Source organism: Chlorocebus sabaeus, chromosome 17 (genome assembly GCF_047675955.1).
Source record: "Chlorocebus sabaeus isolate Y175 chromosome 17, mChlSab1.0.hap1, whole genome shotgun sequence".
NCBI classification, from domain to species: Eukaryota; Metazoa; Chordata; class Mammalia; order Primates; family Cercopithecidae; genus Chlorocebus; species Chlorocebus sabaeus.
Genome location: NC_132920.1, coordinates 19770028 through 19792423, shown reverse-complemented (window position 1 = coordinate 19792423; position 22396 = coordinate 19770028). Strand labels below are relative to the sequence as shown.

The window sequence follows — 22396 nt, the reverse complement described above, 5'->3', positions numbered from 1 at the left end:
TGAATTTTTTAAAATATTCACTAAATGCATCTTAAGATAGTATGGGAAAGCCAAAAACGTCCAAGCTGAATAAATACAGTACCCGAAGTTCACTATGCTCATCTTTTCCTCTTTGAAGACAGAGAAAATGCTTTTCTTCTCTTGGCATCCTCCTATCTGAAAAAGTACCTGGCACATAGGAGGTACTCAATTAATTTTAGAGGAATAAATGAATCAATGAAGTTTTAAAAGTTAAGTTAGTCACGAAGGAAAAGACTATACACTCTTCTCACATTCAGGTTTTTTTTCCCAGCAAGTAACGATTATTTTTTAGAGAAGACGCCAAAATAAAAGTTCCAATGGTCCAAGTCGCTATTTTAAGTGCTCATTCATCAGCTCTAATCCTAAAGAGGTTGTTAAAGTAGATTATTAAAGCAAAGATAAAAATCAAGTAAAATAACTGCACTGCCACACTATGGTACCATGTAGGTTCATAAACCAGGTTTATCATTTCCATCCAGTCATGTGCCAAATCACTGTTCCTTCTCTTGCCAATGAGAGATATCAGGATATGTTCACAACTAAACCATGACAGTTAATGAGGGATGGAAGACATTGAGCTTAGAGAATGTGCTATAAACCATCAAAATCCACCACAAAACACACCCAGTCTTAAAAATGATCTAGTGCTAGTATAATAGATAACACTGGGGGAAATGTTCAGGGCCAGAAATGAAGCCTACAAAATGAGCTGGTGACTGTATATTAGATTAGTGATTCTCAACACTGACTGCACATTATAATCACCTAGGGAGCCTTTAAAAATACTGATTCTAGGGCTCCACTCCCAGAGATTCTGATTAAATTTCTGTGGGTTGAAAAAAAATAGTAATACCGATGTGAGGTCAGGGTTGAAAAATGCTTCATTGGACCATGGGAAGGATGGAGGGAATTTTTTTCCTTTTCTTACATAAATGGATGATTTAATCAGCTGGTGGCGGCCATTACAATTCACGCAAACACAAAGTTTTTCTGATTTATCTCTTCTCCTGGTATTCCCTCATATTCCCTAGACCAAACCTTCCCCAAAACTCCATGCTTGGACGATATGATTTCCTATGGGTCTCTTCGCTTGTTTTTGTTCTTGCCTCATATTTTCACCTTGCACAATGACAAGTGGTTTTTCTTATATCGAGGACTCTATGTGTAAGGTATTTGTAATCTAAATTTCTCAGATTTGGCTTCCATTCTGAGCTCTGCCATTATCTAACGAGATTGTACTGCTGCTCGGTTTCCTCGACTACACCAAATTAATTGGGATTCATAACCTCCAAGGTTGTCTTACCCCACCAGTAAATCTTCAATCCCATTTTTTATAGTTTCCCTAAATATTCTTAATTGAAGTCAGACAAAATCCTCTTCACCCCTCAACTTATTTTTTGCTTCTTTCCTTCCAATGCGGTTGTTATTTATGCTGTTTGTTCTGCTTTTTCATTCCCTCAGCCAATCATATGCACAATCACTTGACTCAAGCTCATCTTCTCCGCAGGCTTTCAGGAACCCAGACCACTTTATATCCATTATATTCTTTCTTTATGCTTTCCTTGGTACTCTGTGGTCAAGATTCTCTTTACTCAAAGTGCAGTTCAGGGTTAGCAATATCAACATCACTTGGGGGCTTGTTAAAGATGCAGAATCCCAAGCCTCTTCTGCATTTCAACCAATTGCCAGGTGACTTCACGCACATCAAATGTCGAGATGAACGGGCCGATACCCATTTATTAGCACTTGCTTTGTTTTCTGGTTTTCCTTTCCTCTCCTTTCCTTCCTTCTCTCTCTCTCTCTCCTCTCTCTCTTTTTTTTTTTTTTTTAAAGATGGAATCTTGCTCTGTTGCCCAGGTGGGAGTGCAAGTGGCACCATTTCGGCTCACTGCAACCTCCCCCTCCTTCAAGTGATTCTCTTGCCTCAGTCTCCCGAGTAGCTGGGACTACAGGCGTGCACCACCACACCCAGCTATTTTTTTTTTTTTTTTTTTTTTTAGTAGAGATGGGGTTTCACCATGTTGGTCAGGCTGGTCTTGAACTCCCTACCTCGGCCCCACAAAGTGCTGGAATTCAGCCGTGAGTCACCGCGCCAGGCCCTTAACTTTTATTCCAAAAAATTTTCAGTTAAAACTTCTAGTACATATTATTCACATAGCAGGGACCCTAAAGTGTTAAATGAATGTTATACCACATACAATGACAGGAATAAACTCAATGGTTTTAAAGGTTGATAAATACAATGATAGGCTGCTAGAACTTCATGGGTCTTAAGAGAGTATCTCACCAGATCTCCTCATATTCCAGACTAAAAGAGAGAGGCCCAGACTTCAGCAGGAAGGGCCGATTTAACGACATCTACTATGTGAGTGAGTCTGGGCCACACTCTGGTATTCCAGTTTCAGTAACAATGCATCACTACTCTTGAAAAACCACCAAAAACCAACAAGTAAGCACCCAAAAATGTTTAGAAATTCAGAAGTAGTCTTTTTATTCCAGCCTTTACTTAAACATTATTTGCTCTTGCATTGTGGATTACCCATCAACAATGTCCAGTCCTTACCAGGAGTCCAGGAGAGCGTCAAATGCTGGGGATACTGAAATGACCATAACCCAGTAATTGGCCACTGTCAGAGGGTACTGTAATGGAGAGCAAAGCAGGACAGAGGAAAAGCAAAACACAGTAACACCAAAAAATTGGAGATTTTCGGAGCCATTTGCTTTCTAGAACCTTAAAGGCACCGTACAGTCCCGCGCTGTAGAATACTGGAAGAGCAGTCGACTCTAAGTCTAAGGAATCATGAGTTCCTTACACGTTTTCCTTCCCAGTTCAATTTTGGGAACTTCTGAGCCCTGCTCCTTCCATTGTGATACCCAACACCCAGCACGACGCGGAGCGCACAGTAAGGTAGCGGTGGATTCATCAACACTTTCAAAGTCTATTTTATCAACAAGGACAAGTTTTATTGTATGCTTCCTTTTAAATAAGTGCTACAGTCGCAGTAAGTGAAAACAAATCCTCTCTGACACCGCCCCAGCGCCCCTCCCCCGCCGCCCCAGCTCGTGGGCCTCTCCGCAGAGCGCGCGCCCGTGGGGATAACCGGCGGAAAACGGGGGACGCGGGCACAGCCGCAGACTAGGCGCGGGGGGCACCGGGCACCGGGATGGCCGAGCCTGGGACGCTGGGACCTTCGACCGCCGCGGGGCGATGGGGCTGGCGGAGGCATCTCCCGCCATCCCGGGCCGCGCGGCTCCCGGCGCATTCCTGCAGCCTCCTCCCGCGCGCTGCGCTCCCTCCCCCGGACAGCTGATTCATTGGCTCGGCCGCCCAGACTGCCTGGCGCCGGCCGCGTGACGTCACCCATTCACGGAGCCCGCCTCCCCCCTTCGCTGGCGCCGGCCGGGCGGTCGCCCTGACAACGCAGACGCCAGCCCGCAGAATGACTTCCAGCTGGAGCAGCCCAGCCAGCCTGCGCGCTCACTCGCTTGCTTGCGCCGGGCTTCACAGCGCGGGGGTGAGTTTCTTTCTCTCCCTCTCGTTTTTTTTCCAGGCTCCCGCGGGTTCCCCCTGTTAGGGAATCCACTCGCTCTAGTTTTCCAGGGCTCTGGTCCCAGTCCCTTCTGAAGCGCGCTTACAGGCTCTCTTCCTCAGTCGCCCTCTCCCTGGGCGCTGTTTTGCTGGGCAGCATCCCATGCTAGGCTCGGCAGACATTCTGGCGGTTGGGTTCGGCCCTTGCAGCGCTAACACCTGCAGAGTCGAGGCTCCTGCCAAAAGGCATAAAGGAAAGGAGGAAAAAATTCATTGTCATAATAGCGAAAATGATAAACCTCAGCTGTTTAAGAGAAGAATGTCTGAGTAGCTGTTGATTACCTCCCATAATCACAAGACAACTTTCTTTACAAGAGTTTGCACTCTTCCTCTGTTCAAACGCGGTCATTCCTTCTTTTGCTTTCAAATCGAACTTCACGACAGTTAGCAACTTTTAAGAACGCTTCCAAATGGATAAATCCTTCCAGAACGTAAAACAAATCTGGGAAGTCGTAGCAGTGTAAATTAGGATAGAGAGTGTGTGAGGGTCGTGTTTGGAGAGAGACAGAGGAGATTGGTGGTCTTGGGGCAAAGCAAATAGCTCATTCCCACCCCCACCTCCAGTTTCCACCCAGACCTTTAAATCTTGAAGGTGGAGGAAAGGGAGAATAGCTGTTGATTAGAGTTGCGTGGGAGGTAATTCTTATTCTAAATTTTCACTTTATTTATTTTTTGGTGCCAGATTTCTTGCTTCAAAACAGCTGCACTTTTGGAAGAAAGTCCACAACTGACAACTAAGTAAAACCCTCCTGGTGGATAGCATAAATCTGCTTTGTTGAAGCTGCTCATCTGTCTGATCTATGAGTCCAGAAGATGCAAACTCCCTTCCCAGCTTATGCAAAAATACTTCCAGTAAAAACAAGCCCTTTGGCCCTTTTCTGCTGTCAGTCCAGATTTCAGCATGTTCTTCGCTTTGTTATTCATCATTTTATGTATTTGGACCCATCCTCAAACAGACTTTAAACCCTTTAAAGGCAAGGAAGGACTCTTTTCTAAACCTTTAATCCCCTGGCCCAGCTGAGTAGATGCACAGTGTCTTATGATGATGGTGATATAGAATGATTAATAACCACACAAGGCATTTGGTGGGTCAAGTCACTGTTTATTGGCTCAAAATAATCCTTGGCTTCTATATGTCTACAACTCACTTCCTAAACAGTTAAATCCAGAGAGTCTACTAGATTATAGTTGGTGATCATTAATATAAATAACGAATACATTAGAATATGTAGTCAAAATACGAATACTTGCTTTTCACATGTTTCCCAAGGATCACTGCTGGTGTTAGTCAACACAATAAAATAAAAAATTTGAACTCATTTTGTTACTCATCTAAAATGAGAAACTCGGTGAAACATTGATTTTCTAAAATTGCTGCATGTTTAAATGTGATTGTAATTGCTCTTTAGCATTTTAAAATTATAACATCGATACCAAATGCTTAAGAGTCTAAAGAATAGTCTATTGGGACTGGCCTTTTTTGTGTAAAATGGTCTGTATCATAATGGATGACTGATTATCCCATCCACATTATTTGGATTCACTTAAATACTAGGTTTTAACATTAGGAGAATAAAACCCTCAAGGGACCTAACATAGATTTGTATATTTAGTTTTCTCCTTCCTTATCATCTTCCACTAGACTTACAGGTGTTCCACCTGTTTGTAGTTTCGGTAATAATACCAGCTGCCGGTGGTGCCTAACTCTAGCTACACTTTAAAATTACCTCGTGCATTAAAAAAAAAAAAAAAAGGCAGTTGACTAGGTTCCTCCCCTAGATATTTTAATTTACAAGGTTTGGGATGTGGCCTGGGCACCGATTTTTTTAACTTTTTATTTTGAATATAGACTTACAGGAAGTTGCAAAGATAGTACAGAGAGGTCTCATAGAGCCTCGACGTTGCCTCCACTGTTGGTTACATTCCGCATAGCTAGAGCACAATGATAAAGCCAGGACATTGACACTGAGATAAAATGTGCCTGTGATTGTGTGTCACCTTATCCCTGAGGGCTGTTGTAATCATTACCACAATCAACATACAAACTATTTCAACGCCACAAAGATCTCTCTCATACAGTCCCTTTATGGTCACCCCTTTCTTTTCCCCACACCATCCTTAATCCTTGGCAACCATCAGTCTGTTCTCCATTTCTGTAATTTTGTCGTTTGGGGAATGTTTTATAAATTGGTCCTCACATCTTGTGACCTTCTAAGATTAGCTTCCCCCACCCCCCCCCCCCGCCACCCAACTCAGCAAAATGCCCTTGAGATTTATTCAAGTTATTGCAGGTATTTCTAGTTTGTTCCTTTCTATTACTGAGTGATATTCCACACTATGGGTGTAAGACAGTTTGTTTAATCATTCAGCATTCACCTGTCATATGACATTTTGGTTCTTTCCTCCTCCCCGCCGTTCTCCTCCTCCTCTTCCCCCCCTTCTCCTCCTCCTCCTCCTTTTTTGGTGGGGCTATTACAAATAAAGCTGCTTTGAAAAATTGCTTGCAGGTTTTTGTGTGGACCTAAATTTTCATTTTTATGGGATAAATGTCCAGGAGTGTGATTACTGGGTCATATGGTAAGTATGTGTTTAGTTTTTAAAGAAACTGCTAAACCCTTTTCCAGAAATGTACTAATTTACATTCCCAGCAGCCATATATGAGAGATCCAGTTTTTCCACATCCTTGCCAGCGTTTTGTATTGTCACTATTTTTAAAATTTTACTGTTCGGATTAGGTGTGCAATGATACCTCACTGTGGTCTTAATTTGCATTTTCCTAATGACTAGTGATGTCGACCGTTTTCTCATGTCTTTATTTGCCATACACATATCCTCTTCAGTGAAATCCCTCCTAGTGTCATTTTCTTGTTTTCTTCATTGTTTTGTTACTGTTGAGTTTTGAGGGTTCTTTAAATTATAGACGTGAGTCCTTTATCAAATACATCAGCAGTCCTCAATCTTTTTGGCACCAGGGACAAGTTTCGTGGAAGACAGTTTTTTCCACGGAAGTGGGGGTGGTGGGGGAAATGGTTTCCAGATGGAACTGTTTCACTTAAGATCATCAGACATTAGTTAGATTCTCATAAGGAGCGTGCAACCTAGATCCCTCGCATTTGAAGTTCACAATAGGGTTCCCGCTCCTGTGAGAATCTGATGCCCTGGCTGATCTGACAGGAGACGGTGCTCAGGTGCTGATGCTGGCCCAGGAGCTGCTTACCTCCTGCTGTGCTGCCAGCTTCCTAACAGGCCATTGACCTGTACCAGTTTGAGGCCCAGGGCTTGGGGACCCCTGAGAGATGTGGTTTGCAATAGTTTGTCCAGTATTTTGCTTGTCTTTTCATCTTCTTAAAAGGATCTTTTGGGCCAGGTCCGGTGGCTTATGCTTGTAATCCCAGCACTTCGGGAGGTTGAGGTGGGTGGATCATCTGAGGTCGGGAGTTCGAGACCAGCCTGGCCAATGTGGAGAAACCCTCTCTCTACTGAAAATACAAAAATTAGCCAGGCCTGGTGGCACATGCCTGTATTCCCACTACTCGGGAGGCTGAGGCAGGAGAGTTGCTTGAATCTGGGAGGCGGAGGTTGCAGTGAGCCGAGATCACGCCATTGCACTCCAGCCTGGGCAACAAGAGCAAAACTCCGTCTCAAAAAAAAAAGGATCTTTTGGAGAGAAAAAGTTTTTAATAAAATCTAATTTTTATATTATTTGTTTTTTTGACTTTTAGGTTTAGGGATATATGTGCTGGTTTGTTATACTGGTAAATTGTGCATCATGGGGGGGTTGGCATATAGATTATTTCATCACCAGGTAATAAGCATAGTATCTGATAGGTAGTTTTTCAATCCTCACCCTCTTCCCACTTCTCCATACTCAAGTAGGACCCAGTGTATAAAAGCACAGTTGATTTTTGTATGTTGATCTTTCTGTGACCTTGCTAAACTTACTGGCTCTAGGAGGTTTGTTGTTTTGGAGTTTTTTGTTTGTTTTTGAAGTTTCCTTGGATTTTATTTTATTTTTTAATGCAACGTAGGGGAAGATGTCATCTGCAAATAGCAACAGTTTTAGTTCTTCCTTGCATTTCCTTTTCTTGCCTTATTGTGCTGGCTAGAAGTTCCAGTACTGTTTTGCAGTGAGGTGGGACATCCTTGTTTTGTTCCTGAGCTTAGGGAGAAAGCATTTAATTTTTTTTTTTTTTTTTGAGACCAAGTCTTGCTCTCTCACCCAGGCTGGAGTGCAGTGGTGCAATCTCAGCTCACTGCAGCCTCCCCCTCCCGAGTAGCTGGAACTACAGATGTGTGCCACCATGCCCAGCTAATTTGTGTATTTTTAGTAGAGATGGGGTTTTGCCACATTTGCCAGGGTGGTCTGGAACTCCTGACCTCAGGTGATCTGCCCAGCTCGGCCTCCCAAAGTGCTGGGATTACAGGCGTGAGCCACCACGCCAGGCCAGCATTCAGTCTTTCATTATTAAGTATAATGTTAGTTGCAGGGGGTTTTTTTTCTTCAAGTTTTTTTTTTTTTTTTTTTTTTTTTTGAGACGGAGTCTGGCTCTGTCGGCCGGGCTGGAGTGCAGTGGCCAGATCTCAGCTCACTGCAAGCTCCGCCTCCCGGGTTTACGCCATTCTCCTGCCTCAGCCTCCCGAGTAGCTGGGACTACAGGCACCCGCCACCACACCTGGCTAGTTTTTTGTATTTTTTAGTAGAGGTTTCACCATGTTAGCCAGGATGGTCTCGATCTCCTGACCTAGTGATTCGCCCGTCTCGGCCTCCCAAAGTGCTGGGATTACAGGCTTGAGCCACCGCGCCCGGCCTTCTTCAAGTTTTTAAAAAGTCAGTTTGAGGAGTTTCCCTGCATTCCCAGTTTTCTGAGAATTTGTATCATGAATGGATGTTGAATTTTGTTAAGTAATTTTCCTGCATCAACTGATGAATCATATGATTTTTTTCCCTTGAGCTTGTTAATATGGTAGGTTATTAATATATTGATTTATTTTTGAATGTTAAATCAGTCTTTCATCCCTGGGATAAATGTTGCTAGCTTATGGTGTAGACTTCTGTACTGATACAGTGCTGAAAGCCATTTGCTAATATTTTGTTGATTGTTGCATTTATATTCATGAAGGATATCAGTCTGTAGTTTCTGTCTCTGTCTCTCTTTGTCTCTGTCTCCCTGTCTCTCTCTCTCTCGTGCAATCTTTGGTTGGTTTGGATAGCAGGATAATATTGTCTTCCTAAAATAAATTGGAAAGTGTTCCTGCCTCTTCTATTTTTGGAGAAAATGTATGTATAATTGGTGTTAATTCTTCTTTAAATTTAATTTGTTAGAATAGTGTGGTAAAACAATTATATATATATAAATATATATATTATATTATATTTATAAAATATAAATTATAAATTCAGTTTCTTCAATAGTTAAAGTACTATTTAAATGATCTGTTTCAAATTGTGTGAGTTGGGGTAATACGTACTTTTTGAGGAATGTGGTCATTTTATCTAAGTTGTCTAATTTATGTGGTATTTACTCATTATCCCTTTGATATCTACAGGATCTGTTAGTAATATCCCCTCTTTCTTTCCTAATATTAATTTGTGTTTTTTTTTCCTTTTTAATTTGTCAGTCTTACTTGAGATTTGTGCATTTTATTGATTTTTTCAAAGAAGCATCTTTTACTGATTTTGTTTTTCTGTTTCCAATTTCACTGATTTCTGCTCTTCTCTTTATTATTCCCTCTCTCTGCTTTCTTTGGGTTTATTTTCCCCTTCCTTTTCTATGCTCTTGACGTATAATCCTAGATTTTAATTTGAGACTTTTTCTGCTTTTTAATGTAAGCTTTTAGTGCTATAAATTTCCCTCTTAGCACTGTTTTTGCTGCATCCACAAATTTTGATATGTTGTATTTTTATTTTCATTCAGTTTAGTGTATGTTTTGATTTCCACTTAGGCTTCCTCTTTGAGCTATGGATTATGTTATAGGGAATTTAGTTCCCAAGTGTTGGTTTATTTTCCTATTATCTTTCTGTTACTGATCTCTACTTTAATTTCATTATGATCAGAGGATACACTCCGTATGATTTAATTCTTTCAAATTTCCTGAGTTTGTGTTATGGATATGATCTGTCTTGGTGTATGCTCTATGATTGCTTAAAGAGAATGCTGCTAGTGTTGGGTGGGGTGCTCTGGAAGTGTCAATTAGCTTCTGTTGCTTGATGGTGTTATTGGGTTCCCTTATATCTTTGGTCATTTTCTATCCAATTGTTTTATCAGTTGTTGAGAGAGGAGTGTTGAAGTCCCCAACTATAATTGTGGATATATCTAATTCTCCTTTCAGTTCTATCAGTTTTTGCTTCACATATGTTGTAAGTCTGTTATTTGGTGCATATTCACTTAGAATTGCTAATACAGTTCACTTAGAATTGCTTATGTAATTCTTTTTGGTGAATTATGTTTCTGTCTCTTGTCCTTTGCTTTGAAGTTTACTTTCTTTTAATATAGCCATCCCTGCTTTCTTTGAATACTTTCATGACTTTTTTTTATCCTTTTACTTTCAACCTACCTATTTTATTATATTTGAAGTGAGCTTCTTGTAGATAGCATATAGTTGGGTCATCTCTTTATTAAACTTCATTCTGTAATCTCATTTTCTTAATAGGTATATTTAGACCATTTACATTAAATGTAATTATTGATATATGTTTATGCTTTTGTTTCCTATTTTATTTTATATTTGCTCTGTTTTCCATTTTTTTAATTCTTTTTCTTGCTTTGGACTACTTGAACATTTTATAAAAATCCATTTTGATTTATGTATAGTGTTTTTGAGTGCAACTCTATAGCATTTTTAATGGTTGCTGTAGGTACTGTATTATAGTTACATAACTTACTACCTCTGTTGGTGTTAATGAAGTACCAGTTCAAGTGAATTGTTAAAATCTTCCCTCCCTTCATATCTCTTTACTTTATAATATAAATATGAATATAATTGTCTTAAGTATTTCCTGTACACACATTTAGAACCCTACCAGATAGTGTTATAATCTTTGTCTCAATAGTCAAATACTTAGAAAACTCAAGAGGACAAAGAAAATCTATTATATTTTCCCATTTTTTAATGATTCTGTTTTCTTTCTTTCTTCTTGATGTTCTAAGTTTCCTGTTTTTAATTATCATTTTCTTTCTGTTTAGAGAACTCTAGCTTTTTTTTTTTTTTTTTTTTTTTGACAAGATCCTTCTCTCTCAGCCAGGCTGGAATTCAGTCCTGCAGTCATAGCTCACTACAGCTTCAAACTCTTGCACTCAATCAATTCTCTTTCTTCAGCCTCCAATGTAGCACCACCACCCCAGCTAGCTTTTTAAATCTTTTTGTACAGATGGGGTCTTACTTTGTTGCCCAGGCTGGTCTTGAACTTCTGGCTTCAAGTGATCTTTCTGCCTCAACCTCCGAAAGCACTGGGATTACAGGTGTGTTCCACCATGCCCAGTCCTCTTTAGTCATTCTTTTAGATAGGTCTGTTGGTGACAAACTATCTTAGTTGTCCTTCATCTGAAAATGTCTTGATTTTTCCTTCATTACTGAAGGATATTTTTACTGGATATAGAATTTTGAGATGACAATTCTTTTCTTTTAGTACTTGAAAAATGTTGTGCCACTTCCTTATGGCCCCCATGTTTCTTGTTGAGAAATCTGTCATTTAAATTTTTTCCCCTATAAATAAGGTATTGTTTGTTGTTGCCACTTTCAAGACTTTTTCCATCTTTATTTTCAGAAGTTTGAGTATAATGTGCTTCAGTATTGATTTCTTTGGGCTTATCCTTCTTGGCATTCATTGATAGTTTATGCTTTGGCTAAATTTGGGGAGTTTTCAGTTGTTATTTTTTCAAATACTTTTCAGCCACACCCATTTTCTTCTCTCCTTCCTAGTCTCTAAAGATATATTAGATGTTTTGTTATAAACCTACTGGTCCCAAAGGCCCTGCTCATTTTTAAAAATATCAGTTTTCTCTTTGTCTTTCAGATTGGGTAATTTTTATTGTTATCTTCACGTTTACTGATTCCTTTTTTTGTTCCCTCCATTCTGCTGTTTAGGTCATCCATTGAGTTTTTATTTCTGCTCTCTTTCCACTAACACAATTTCCTTTTGGTTCTTATTTATATCTTTGATTTCCTTGCTGAGACTTTAAATTTTTTTTTCATTTGTTTTGGGCATGTTCATAATTACTCATTAAAACGTTTTTATGGTGGTGCTGCTTTATTGCTGCCAAGCGGAAGTAGAAATCCATGCTGATGTTAATAACTGGAGGTGAGGGACTCCTCATAACTCCTGAGCAAGGGTGGAAGTTCTGGTTCTCCATTAAGCCTCTGCTGGTATCATCCTGGCTGGGATGGGCATGAAGACTCATTACTGCTTGGCCTCTACTGACATTCTTGAGTTGAGTTGCGGTGACCTGGTTTCTGCTGGGGAGTAGTGAAAGTTCTGCCTCTCCACTAACTTTTTCTGATGCCACTCCAGCGAGGAGGGGAGGAGCATTTTATTACTGCAGGGTGGGACAGAAGTCCATACTCTCCATGTGGTCTCCATGAGCACCATCAGTGTGGAGATGGTGAAGACTCCTTATTGCCTGGTGGAGATGAAGTTCCCAGCTCTCTACTTTTCCTCTATGACACCACTTGGATAGGAGTGTTGGGGTATCTGGCAATGGTGGAAATGGAGCCTCCCACTCAGTTTTTGCTGGTCGGGGTGGAGGTGGGGCCACAGTTTTCTCTGTGGTGTTTGGCTATTACTGTCTAAGCATCTTCTATCTGGCTAGGTAGCCATTTTGCTTATCCTTTTTCCAGAGAGGGCAGGTTTCTGTTGAGGATTTTTAGGTTGGTACTTGGTATTTCTGTGTTTCTGTCTTCTCCAACACCTAATCTGGGATATTTGAGGCAAAAAATTAACCCAGGGCACTCACCACCTGTTGTTCATTGAGTCCCAAGTTCCCTAGCTGATTTTCCGCCTTCTGTTTGCCTTCTCTTTGGCCTTCTTATGTCTGAAATAGATGGAACACTACTCCATCTTTCTGAAAATTGAAGACCCGTTGCTTTTAAAGGTAGGTGATTCTAAAAAGTACAACCCGGGTTAAAAACAACCTAGCTATGCCTGTTTAACACAAAGATTAGAGTCTCTCCCCTTCATTGTGAAGGGGTATCAGTTTCTACTTCTGTTGGATTTGAAACAGTTTTAAAATAATTTTAGCATATGTGGACTTTCTCTTGCCCAAACAGTGAAAATATTTTGAAGAAAGGAACAATGCCTTATTATTTGGAAGGCAGCCGAGCCTGATGGTGTGGACAAGGCTTTTGGAGGCAGAATATCTGTATTGCAATGAGATCTTGGTCAAAATTCTTAGCTTTCTTAAGGTCAATAAAAATTCACGATATTGTTAAGAGTAAATATGTTATATATAAAAGACCCACCACAGTGCATGACTAACACATAATACATGTTCAAATATTCTTTCTTCTTTTGGTCATGCTCTATATATTACCTGAATAGTGATTAAGGAAGCCAAACAATTGGGCTGAGTATTTGAGTCAGAGGACTTACTCTGGAAGCCTCTTAACTCTTAGGCTCAGGAATAGCTAGAAAAATAGTTCTAAGGAAGATATCCTTGTGAGAATGGAAATGTGAATTTTTAATAATGATCCAAGGTAAGAGGTATGGTAGGGTGGTGGTGTAAGTCAAGAAGAAAGACTATTGAGAATACAAAATGATAGGTAAAAGTGATTGATTATGGTAATAGAATAGACATGGAGGTAAAACCATGAGCAGGAAGTGAAAGACTGGGAGAAAAGTTTGAGGTTAGAGTTAGGGCCTGGAAATTTTAGTAGGTAAAGTTCATCCCATTTCTTTGACTGTACTTTCTCATTTTCTTTTGAGAGTTTTTGTTTTCTTACCTATTCCTTAAATGTTGATATAATTTGAGGTTCTGCCTTCTTTTTCTCATATATACTGCCCCTAGATAATCTTATCCAATTCTATAATTTTAGTCTTATGAAAAAGCTAACAGATTCCAACTCATTTATTGAATCTGCAGTTATCACTGGATGTCTCCATTTGGATGTCACACAGGCTTTTCAATCTCAGCATATCCTAATTCACCTCCCTTCTGTGTTCTCCATCTCATTCAACAGTACCACCATTGATTCAGATCCTAAAGTGAGAAACGCAACCATCTTCCTCTCTTTCATATAACACACTCAAACGACAACCAACTTATGCTCATTTTTCCTTCAGGAACTTCTGAAAAATTATATTGAGCATTAAGGGAAGTCATGTTGAAAGAACGCTAAAGTAGGTCAAAGGAGACATAAAATATCCTCCTCAGCCTCAAAACTAATATTCCCTAGGACTATTTTACTCTTTGCTTTATGGGGTACCTGACAGAATTCTGTTAACATTGTTCTTTGTTTCTTGACTAGTTATTGCCAGTATTTGAATTTTCAGTTTCATATTCATTCTAGAACTTCATATCCTCTTATGCCATCTTTTTCTTTTCACCTTGTTTTTTCTTTTCAATTTTATGACAACTGCTGCTACAAGATGAATTCTTATTTCTCTCCCATCACCCGCTGTATTAATTAGGGTTAGGTTATGTTGCAGTGAAATCTTAGTTGCTTATAGAAACAAAGATTTCTCTCTTGCTCCTGCTACATGTCCATGACGGGTTGGCTAAATGTTTTCTCCTTCCAGGTTTGAGTGAGACTGATGGACCTCTACTGTCTAGAAAGTTGCTGGCTGTGGCACAAGGAAGGGAGGAAGCAAGATACAGCTTGTGTTGGCTCTGAAAGGCTTCTGCCTGGCAGAATTGATAAACGTCAATTGAGATTTTCCAAGGACCAAAACACATGCGTTACCATGCCCAGCTTCAAGTAGGTAGGGAAATGGAGTCTGTGCCATGAAGGTGGAACACTGAACTAGCTGGTGAACATTTATTTCCAGCATTACTACAAGACTCACTCATGGCTCCTCTGCTGGAAGCCCTGCCTCCCTTCTGTCCTCCCTCCCTTCCCTTTCCCTTCCTTTCTTCTTTCCTTCCTTTGACATTTTAAAAATGACTGTTAAAAATATTCTTGGGAATGCCACAAAAATGGGAAACCAAGCGTTTAGTACTACAGGGTGGTTCCAAGTATTTAAAAATAAAAATGGATTTGTTAATACATTGCACTGTAATTAGTGGATAGCATAGCTAGTGGTTCCAAGTACAGCCTGGTTGACAGCAGTGATCCAAAGTAGCAGCGACAGAAAACAAAACAAAACAAAACAAAAAAAACTGCAAGTGAGTTAGAATTTCATTAAATGCCAAAAGCGCATCTCTTAGCACTTACTCCATAGCTCTAGGGTGCTGATGCTCACTGTTATCAGTTGCATGAATCACCATGGCAATTGATGAATGTAAAAATTCACTATATACTTTTTTCTTGTAGTGTTTTAAAATTTTTGGTTCTGAAAAATATCTTTTCATTTGTCTCTGTCTCTCTTATTCTGTTCAATCTATGCAACAAGCAAACATTGTCTTTTTCTTGTGACTTAAAAGCTTTTTCTGATTTATTTGAAAAACTCTGAGGCCATATGCCATGGGTCACGCCTTTAATCCCAGCACTTTGGGAGGCCGAGGTGGGTGGGTGGACCACCTGAGGTCAGGAGTTCGAGACCAGTGTGGCCAACATGATGAAATCCCGTCTCTACTAAAAATATAAAAAATTAGCCAGGCATGATGACGGGTGCCTGTAATCCCAGTTACTTGGGAGCTGAGGCAGGAGAATCACTTGAACCTGGGAGGTTGCAGTGAGCTTAAGGTCACGCCATTGCACTACAGCCTTGGCAACAAGAGCGAAACTCCATTTCAAAAACAAAACAAAACAAAAACGAAAACTCTGAATACTGACTCCTGACAAAACAATTCCATTGTCCACCCAGTATATAGGCATTTATGTTAACCGAATTCCTTTCATGTATCCTTATTAGAGTGCTCACATACATACTCCTAGGACTGTATCTCCAAAAGCAAGATAGAGCATTACAGCTGATACTCTATCTCTATGTGATGACAGACCATCATATCAGATAGTCTGTTTTTACACTGTAATAAGGAAGACCTGTCTGTAAGGTATGAACAAGGGCTATCAATCTCATAATAGACCACTTGTTAACATTAGACCAATAATAAGAGTAGAGCAGACAGAAATGAAACCCAATCTATTGTATATGTTAATGATAAATACATATATTTGTGTACACATGCACGCACGCACACACACACACAGATTGAGCATCCATAATTCAAAAATCAAAAATCTGAAATGCTCCAAAATTTGAAATGTTTTGAGCTCTGGCATGACACCACAAGTGGAAAATTCCATACCTGACCTCATGTAACGAGTTGCAATCAAAACACTGTTTCATGCACAAAATTATTTAAAATATTACATAAAATTACCTTTAGGCTATGTGTATAAGGTATATGTGAAGCATAAATGAATTTAGTGTTTAGGCTTGGGGAGCATCACAAGATAATCTCATTCTGTATATGCCAATATTCCAAAATCCAAAAAAAATTTGAAATTTGAAACACTTCTAGTCCTCAGCATTTCAGATAAGGGATATTCAACCTGAACCTGTGTAACTGGTATAACTGTACATACATATGCATGTGCATGTCTGTGTGTGTTTCAACTCAAACGTTGTGCCATTCTTCCCCTACCTGCCCCTTGTCCCACATCCACTCCTCCCCCCATTTATTTGCTACCAGAACTAGGTCACCTTCTTGTCCCTTAGACTCAGCGGGAGACTCCCAACTCATTGTGTTTGGATTAAGTAGAAAGTTATTCTATAACCATGTATTCAAAAAAAGAAGTAACTTTACAATCATTTGAAACAAAACCAATTATTACTTTTAAAAAGCTACCTGCTTTCAATTAAGCAGGAAATTATCTAAGAAGCCACTTAATTTGCTTTGGTCTGTAGTCCCACAACTGCTTTATGCTGAGTGGAGCATGAAATTAAATATGTAACAACTATCCTAATGGTTATGTTTCAGAATGCCAGCATTTTAGATTCCTAGGTATACTGAGTGGTAACAAATAAAAAAATGTACCAATCAAAGAATATGGCAGTATTGAGTTTGAGAAAAAAAACTCAAAATATTATTAATGTTCTTTTTTTTTTTTTTTTTTTTTTTTTTTTTTTTTTTTTGTTAAAACTGTTTTTAAACATCTTCCATTTGTGTCTAGGAAGAGTTGCAGTGCATATATGGAAAATTCTTTCAGATACAATAAACTGCATTTTTTTCCAGATAAATTTTTACAGCAGTTTCTTGTGTTCAAATGTAAAATAAATTATGCAAGGACACATTAATATAGAAAGTTATAATGAATTTTTACTATGTGTTGAAGAAACACTGATACTAATCTCTGTTTGAAGGATTCATCTTTGTTTAAAGCTAAGAAGACATATTGTTTGCAGTGGAGAAACTGTTTATGTCCACATATAAAAGCACTAGTTTGTGCAGGAAATTTCAGAAGCATTACTTAAATGACACTTCAATCAGTTCTTAACAATGTTGTAAATGCTAGATGGTTCTCAGAGCCTCTTATTTATTTAAAACATTTTTTTCACAACTTTAAAACTATCTTTAAACTAGATAAGTCTTTCCAAACACTAATCATATTATGATTAAACATTTTTAAAATCGCTGTATAAATGTGGATAAAATCATCCTTGTTCTTTTGTAGTTACTTATTTTAACCCAATCCTTTGCTTTCTTTCTCTAAAACTCTAGGTTGACATTTTGGCAGTTTTATTAGGAAATGTTGACAAACAAATGGAAGAATGTAACTGGATTTCTCTTCCCCACATAATGTGAAGCAAGGCAAGTGTGAGCTGAGATAGCTTGCAAGGTTCCAGAGTTACTCAGCACTCATTTATTTGATGCTAAAGATGCTTAATATTCTAGTTTCTGTCATTGAATCGATCTATACTTAGCCATATTATTCAAAAATTTTTTCAGTTTTCTAAAACTACTATCTTCAAGGATTCCCTGAGAAGCTACAAAAAAGGACATCATGATAATTTATGGGACGTTGGACATTTTTCTAGGACAAAAAATTCTCCTATTTCTGCATGTATACTTCAGCTTATTCTGATCAGGGAAAGAGCAAGACCATAGTCACACAGAATCCTTGCACAAGAATCTGTGTGACCTTGAGAGAGCTGTTCGACCTCCCTGAGCCCGATTCCTGTGAACTGTAACTGTCTTTCGTGTGTATATTGGGAATAATCATAACTTTGTCAGAATTGTGAGGATTGTTTGAGATAAGGTAAGACAAGCATTCTGTAGAGTGACTGACACATAGTAGGACCGTGTTACCACAATTTAAGTGGTGGATCATCTCATCCTTCTTTTGCAGCCTCTGTCTGCCAGATCCTATGGCAAGCCCTTCATGTCTGTCATTTCATTAAGTCCTCCCAACAGCCTAACGAGATAGGTCTTAGTATCTCACTTTATAGCGGAGAAAATCAGAACATAGGAACTCGTGACGGTTCACTGGGCATTTCAGGTAAAGAAACAGGTAAAGGTGGTATTTTGAGTTTAAGAAGCCTTTTCCCCTGAAACTCAGCCAAAAGTTTTTCCTACTTAGAGGACCTACTTGCATTTTGATCAGCATGCAGAATGTTTCTACACTTCAACTGTGTGTCTTTTGGGCTACACTTGGAATGTTAGTAACCAAAGGAAGGTCGGACTTTTGGATGATGTGCAGTTTGTTCTCAGCACAGTCAAATCTTTGCTACAATAAAAGATATTATAGACCATTTATTAAACAATCACTAAAATACAAATTTAAAGATAAAAATAAGTGTCTTTATATAGCTGAGGAGGTGATTTATTTATACACAAGGGAGTTTAATTTTCCAATTAATGAGTGGGTTTTATGCACATGATGTCTATTAGTGTTAATGAATAATGTGTGTGTGGTATAATAGATTGCTGTGGTAAACACATGGTGCTCCCTGCCAGAAAGCAGATCTGTATATTATAATTTGTACATGTGATATCACACATATGAAATCAAGAAAATGAATTAATTACATTCACAAATGTTTGATAGACCAGTAATTTCGAGAGTCAAGAAATTCCTTAAGAAACACCTAGGCAATAATATTTTACTAGGAAATAATTAAGCAATATTTTAAAAATCTCAATCTGGAGGAAAAGATATATTATTGAAAGGAGTGACTCTAAAGATAGGACCTAAAAGCAACTTGGAACCCTGAAATTTAAAATTGGTTGAATTTAGATTAGAGCAGAGACGTCATTTGATCTTAGTGATGTGGTACTTGCCTTACCTATCCATATATTCACTCCTGAGAGCTTGACACAGCACCAGGAAATATACTTTGTCATAATTTTTTTCATGGGAAGTTGCCTGGAAAATAAAATTAGAAAATGAAAATAAGTTTGGTTTCAAGGAGGGATAACCAGCTCTCGAGCTGGTAGAAAGTACCACGTTTTTAAAATAAATTACCCACATCTTAGGGTTTATTTTATCTACATGGCATGACCCAGGATTGCAGAGAATCAAAGACTTTTACTCTCTGGTCATTCCTAGTGCCCTGTGGTTCTTATGCAAAGAAAAGAGAATAGCACCCTGGGCTCTGTTCCTGTGGGATTTCTGAATAAGCTTTCTTCCTCCTTTTCCTTCATATTACACACACACACACACACACTCTCTCTCTCTCTCTCTCTCTCTCTCTCTCATTCTCTTACTCCTTCTCTTTTTTTTCTCTCTCTGTCTCTCTCTCTCTCTCTCTCTCACACACACACACACACACTCAAACACCTTTAAAAATTATGAGATATGTTAGGTGATCAGCTGCAAAGGCTGCAGGTGTATAGTACATTATTATTTAAAAAAATTTCTATGCCTTTCTGACACCTGTATCAAAAGCAAACTCAACTTAAAAGGGAGGAAAGGAGAAAATACAACTATTTAAACTCCGCATTTCCTAAAGGCAGTGGTAATTATAATGCCACTTTCTCATTTTATTTAAATTTTTTTTTCTTTTTCTTTTTCTTTTTTTTTTTTTTGAGACAGTGTCTCGCTCTGTCACCCAGGCTGGAGTGCAGTGGCAGGATCTCAGCTCACTGCAAGCTCCGCCTCCCGGGTTCATGCCATTCTCCTGCCTCAGCCTCCCGAGTAGCTGGGACTACAGGCGCCCGCCACCACGCCTGGCTAATTTTTTGTATTTTCAGTAGAGACGGGGTTTCACCGTATTAGCCAGGATCGTCTTGATCTCCTGACCTCGTGATCCACCCATCTCGGCCTCCCAAAGTGCTGGGATTACAGGCCTGAGCCACTGCGCCCGGCCAATTTTATTTAAATTTACTCCCCGCCAACATTCAAGTGCTGACCTTTCCATACTTAGCAAAGTCTAGGCATGCAGTGAATGAGTTCATGAAAGGGGCATTTCTTGGGAAGTCGCAAAAACAGAACATTATTGTGGAGAAACTGGAATGACTACCAGGACATTTTTTTAATCTAACATTTTATGATTAGAGAAACCGAAATCCAATTATCTGTTTTGCTACATCATGCTCTATTATGCCTCAGTTTCTTATGTGTAAAATGGGTATAGAAACATCTGTGCCCTTGCAATTAACAGGAATGCTTTTTAAGATAAATGAAATAGCATGTTTAAAAGAAAATAGTATTGTCTAACACAGGCATGGCCAATGAAATCTCACTAATCAACACCATTAAAATGATTATACAAACAATAAGAAAATACTTTATCAAAATGACCTATGAGTAAGTGTTATTCTAGAGTTCTTAGCTAGTTCTCTAATCATATTGGCCATTATGGGCCTAGCATAGTTAGTGCTCAGCATGTGTATCTTAAACGGAGGGAGGAAACAATGAATACATGAATGGATATTTGAATTTTCGTTTTGGCATTAAATAAGGGCCATGGAAAAGGGATGGCAGGAATATAGCATGCATACCAGTTGTTCATCTTCCCTTACTAATGAACTATAGCATTCTGTCTTGCTGAGACTGAAGGTAACTTCAGAATCTTTCTCAATAGACGAACCCAAGATATCTCTATCAATCAACTGGAGTTACATTTGAAAGAAAATATATTTGCAACCCCAAAATATTTAGAGAGACCAATAATTTAAAGGACAGGATGAAATGATGGACATGACACTTATCTGGGACCTATTAACCCTAGCTGATCTTAAGTATTTATGTTTAAACATACCAGGACACAGGAGAGTCCTAAAACTCAACTTTTCCCAAACCAGATGTCACAGTTGCTTTGAAATACTATAATGTGTAATATAATGGGTGATAAGAAGAAAAACTACATTGGTAAGAAGAAGACTTGATATAGAAATTATCTATAATTTTCATAGCTGCATTATTGTTGTTATTGTTATTGTAGATAGAAAAGGAGAAAATGAGGAAGGAAGGAAAGAAATATCTTCTTACTTTGTTAGGCATACAAGACGTCAAAACTAGGCAGGACTTAAAATGAAGATCTTATTTCAAGTCACTCGTTCGTTACTTATCAAAAATATTTTATATATGATTTGTGAGTACTAGGTGTACACACAGAGCAATTGTAGTTGATCTTGGATGTGCAAAAATAATAAGATGTGGTTCCTGTCTTTGAGGGGCTCCAAGTCTAGGGAGGAAAGTGGACTGAGTAACAATCAGTTTAACGTGACGTGCTACGGGAGTCCAGATACCTACTAAAGGTATTGACCACCAAACTGTAATGCCTCTCTCTCAATAGTGACTACTGTTTCGTGTTGAAATATATATTTTAAGTTAGAAATTAAAATCTATAGATATCAATTATTTAAAAATTACCAAATTGCTTTATTAAAATACACAAGGTGCTATGTATAAAAAATTATAGAATTTATGCCTGAAATTAATTCACACTGCACTTTGTCCATAATTCATTTAATCAGAAGAAATATTTTGATGCTATAATGGCTGTTTAAAAAGAAAAACTGAGGATTCAGGCTTGTTTTAAAACTAAAATAAGGTTTTATTCTTTCCTTCGACATGAAATTACTGAGCACTTGCTCTGGCCAAAACACTATGTTAAATTCTTTGATGGATATATTTACAGTCCAGTAGAGGAAATACAATCTGTATCCTGGCAACATTACTATAGGAAAGAAATAAAGATGCAGCATAAGGGAGTTACAAATAAATACAATTAAAGTTCAAAGTAGGGGAGAGTACTTCTAGCCTTGTGGAATTAGGGTGTGGATTAGAGACAGTTCATAATATTGGAACATTGGGTGGGGTTTGAAGCAAATACACATGCACACATACACACCCTTATAAGTGTCTAGTTATGTGTGTATATATAAAATATATGTAAGTATGTATACACGCATATATACATATACACATATATGTGTACACATATATACATATACATATATATGATTGTATACATACACACATATACATACACATACAGAGTCATGCATCGCTTAATGATAGCCATACGTTCTGAGAAATGCATCATTAGGCAGTTTCTTTGTGCAAACCTCATGGAGTGTATATACACAAACTTAGTATAGCCTACTACACATCCAGCCTATATGGTATAGGCTGCGAACCTGTACATCATATTACTGTATTGAATAGGCAGTTGTAACAATAGTATCTGTGTATCTAAACATACCTAAACAGAGAAACAGTACAGTTAAAATACGGTAT

General features: G+C 38.6%; 1 long non-coding RNA gene across 1 annotated transcript; it reads left to right on the top strand.

Moving 5' to 3' along the window:
• Positions 1–3004: 3004 nt before the first annotated feature.
• Positions 3005–6110, top strand: LOC140708928 (uncharacterized). The gene is made up of 2 exons (XR_012089241.1): positions 3005–3536; positions 4293–6110. It is a non-coding gene; the product is annotated as an uncharacterized lncRNA (long non-coding RNA).
• The last annotated feature ends 16286 nt before the right edge of the window (positions 6111–22396 follow it).